Genomic DNA, 3,897 nt, shown 5'->3' with positions numbered 1-3,897 from the left:
CCCAGCTAGCAAGGAGTTGGGCAAGGCCGCCCGGGGGCGTCGGGCGAGGCTGGCGGGCGCGCACCAGGCAAGGCTGGCAGGCGCGTACCCGAAAGGGCTGGCAAGAGAATGTCGGGTCGAGCCGGCAGGAGAGTGCTAGACAAGGCCAACAAGGGAGCGCCAGCGCCAGGCAAGGGCTGGCGCGCCAGAGCTGTCTGGACCATGCTAATGGGCCTAATATCATCAAATCCCCTCATTCTAATGTTATTGGTACGCAACCAATAAAATTGGATTGGAGTCAGCCATATAAACCGTGTGTTATCAAGTCCCCCTAGTCCGATGTGATTGGATTGCTAACAATCGGATAAGACTAGACAAAGCACCAATGCATCAAATAAAAAAACGATTGAACCTCTCCCACGAGAGTTGTGGTGATGCGTAATGAACCAAGCATGGGTTGGTTGAATTATCTTTCCTTTTTAGGAGTACGATCTGGTCGGTGAGATGCAACGTAGCTGTTGATGCCATTCTGTAGAGAAAGGCTGTTGGTGATGTTATGCCGAGTGGGGCTGCTATGCGATAATGATGTCGATAAGGCGTCGTGTCAGGGTAGCTAAGAAGCGTAAGCTTGCCATTCAGTCCCTGAGACTGACATCCGACACATTTGTTGTTGTAGTCACACGCAGATGGAATGTCACCGATAACCATCTACATAGTCTGCTTTGCACAAGCATTAATAATCGTTTTGAAGCTGTTTTCATCTTGAGCTATACCTAGCTGGATTGCCCCCCCCCCCCCCCCAGTCTGATGTGGGTAGCGTAGGTAGCCATATCAGACTTTGGTGAATAAGGTAGGTTTGCTATAACAATACACAACAAATTTGTTGGCATAGAAAAAGTAGCAAGATTCTATTCTGAGATGGATGCTGTCAATTCAAGGTATGTGAATTTTACAACTACTTAACTGTAATGACTATCCATATTCGGGTCATTCCTTGAATTGAACATCTTTGCATGAATCATGTAGACACATCATGCACTTGACCTAGAAGTAAAATTTAGGTCAAAGTATCATATAAACTTAAGTCAAAGTTGAAACTAAGACTAGTATACTTCATTCATCAAATTCAATTGAATCTCAGAACCACTACATAGAATGCCAATAAACCGATAAAAATTCATTACAAACATTATTTCTAACTTGAATAAGAGTTAGGAAACCTAAAAACAATGTGAAGTCTCAAAGATTCAATTTATTTTGATATCCAAAGATTTACAAATTCCTTAAAACCCTAAAAGTCATAAAAACTTAAATTTATGAAGTTTTCTATCAAAATCCCATAAAAGTTTTTACAAACACTATAGTACCAAATTAATATATTTAAAATGTGGAAATATAATCTAGGAAATTAATTTAATTCATTAACATTAACCTTACATTTATAAGCTAAAAATCCAAGAGTGATGAAAAAAATTTATATAAAATACACATTTTATATAAATTGAAAGAAATTTTATAAAATTAAGGAATTAATAAAAAAAATCAAATATCCTCTCTCATCTTCAAAATTCGGCGTCCCTCTCTCTCCCCTCATTTCTCCTTCCAAAGTCAATCATTTTCACTTCCCATTCACTCCACCTTTCTCTTTCTCTCTCTAAAAACTTCTCTCTAAAGCTGATGAACATAAAAGCCACATTTGTGGGAGAGATTTAGCCAGTCAATTCTTCATGAGTTCATAAGAATCTATGTATTTTGGTGGAGTATAACCCCAAAAAAGATGGCGAGAGAGATGAGCTATCTAGAGAGATATAATCTATCTTTTCTTCTCTCTAAAATCCCCACTCTTTACCTCTATGAATTAGCTCCAAAACCCACAAAATTTCCAGAAAATATCCCTCATTTTACTCAAGAATATCCATCAATTGAAGTTGATATTCAAGGTAAAATTAATTTCCTTGTATTTTCTTTACTTTTTCTTTCAACAATTTCATGTTTTCTTGTATTTTTCTCCCTCTTCTACACTTTTCTTTGAGATGATTCACATGCATGTCGAATTTGATGATGAAGGTGGTAGGATTTCTCCCAAAAAGAATATGCATGTTGTTAGAAGGTGAAATCCAATGATCAAAACCTAAATCAAATCCATCATCTTGAGTTTTACAAGTTTTAAAGATCCAAAACCACATGCATTCTAGTTTTTCATTTAGAAACATCATTTTGAACAAAATAAGTTCATTAATGTTCTTCAAATCATAATGCATGTGATGAACATCAAGCTTAAAGGCTTGATTATCAAAGTACATTGTTAAGAATGCTAATAAAGGATTTATTCATAAATAAATATCTAAAACTTCTTTTCTGCTCAAATCCAATTTTTTCCAGAATCCAAACAACAAAATAAGATGATCTGGAAATTTTCAGAAAATGAATCATTTTTCTCGATTTATTGTAATTCTTTCAATAAAATAGAGAAATACTTCATATAAAATACTTTTGATGGTTAATAAATTATGATAAATTTCGGATATAACCTATGCACTGAGTAAGGACTTTTCATGAAGTTGTATGCATTTCTAAGGCTGTCTTCTTTTGATTTCTAATTTATTTTTGTTGAAGAGAAATAAAGAGTAAAATACATTTATGAATGTCCAAAGACATATTTCTTAATTTTCTCGTCTTCTAGACGTCATAAAGACTCCATGAAAAAAAATTCAGATTTTTCCAAGACAATGTATTATTTTTCCCGATTTAATGAATGTTTAAGGGATTAAATTGATGAAAAATAGCTACACTTTTCCAAAAATTGTGAAACTTCCTCAAAATGTCTTATATTACATATTAATGGTAAATTAAAATTTTAGTGAATTTCACCTACTTTTTAACAATTTTTCACGAATTAATGCTTATTTAAATGAATAAAACAAAAAAACATAGTTAAATTGTTTGAAAACAGCTTTGATATTTTTTCCAGTTTATATATGTTACATAACAGTGGCAAAAAATGTTTGGAGAATTTTATAAACTGATTCCTATTTATTTTGATTTTTGTTATAATAAATACACAAAATTCATAAAATCGGGTTAATCTGTTTGAAAATTAATTTGAGTATCTTTCCCAATTTATATACATTGTATAACAGTTTTACAAAAAGATTGGAAATTTTTATTAACTGTTTATTATTTTTCATGATTTTATGATGTTTTCAAGGAATTAAATTGTGGAAAAATAGTTAAACATAATTAAAAATCATGAAAATTTACAAGAGGGTTCTACATTATAGTTAGGACTGAAATGTAAAGTTTGGAAATTTTTAGAACTAATTTGATTTAGTTTTGGATTTTTAGTTTGTAAAGCCATTCCAAAAGTGCTAAAATGCATTTCAAACAATAACACAAAATGGGATTTGTCACTTGCAAATGTTAATAAGTCAATTGATATATGGAAATCTGAATTTTCAGAAAGTATTTGCAACTTATACAAAACCTAATTTTGACACAATATTGGCATAACTCTATTGTAGAAATTAAGTACACTAGTGTTAGATTTTCGACTAGAGACTTACTAGTGTGTAACCTTATCATAGGGAATCGGTAGTAGGACGTGAGGGAAGTTAGCTCAAGGCATCACAAATACCTTCACAAATACCTTCACATATCATTGTGAGTATTCATGTCCAAAAACTCTTTATTTTTTGTTGTATTTAATTTGACTTGTATCAAACTTGGTTGCTACATTTTGTTGTGTATCTGTATGCTATTGTTAATTCATGAGTCCTTATCGCGTTTAAGTCCCTGGAATCAATTCACACAACTCATTAACTCATTTGAGCCCATGGTTATTATAGATAGTGCTATTAGGAGGTAGACAACTCCTCACTCGCACGATTCGCTTGAGTGTATTGTACCATTATGTCTCCC

Source organism: Lactuca virosa, chromosome 9, assembly GCF_052849685.1.
Source record: "Lactuca virosa cultivar CGN04683 chromosome 9, Lactuca_virosa_CGN04683_v6, whole genome shotgun sequence".
NCBI classification, from domain to species: Eukaryota; Viridiplantae; Streptophyta; class Magnoliopsida; order Asterales; family Asteraceae; genus Lactuca; species Lactuca virosa.
Note: the sequence above shows the minus strand (reverse complement) of the source record.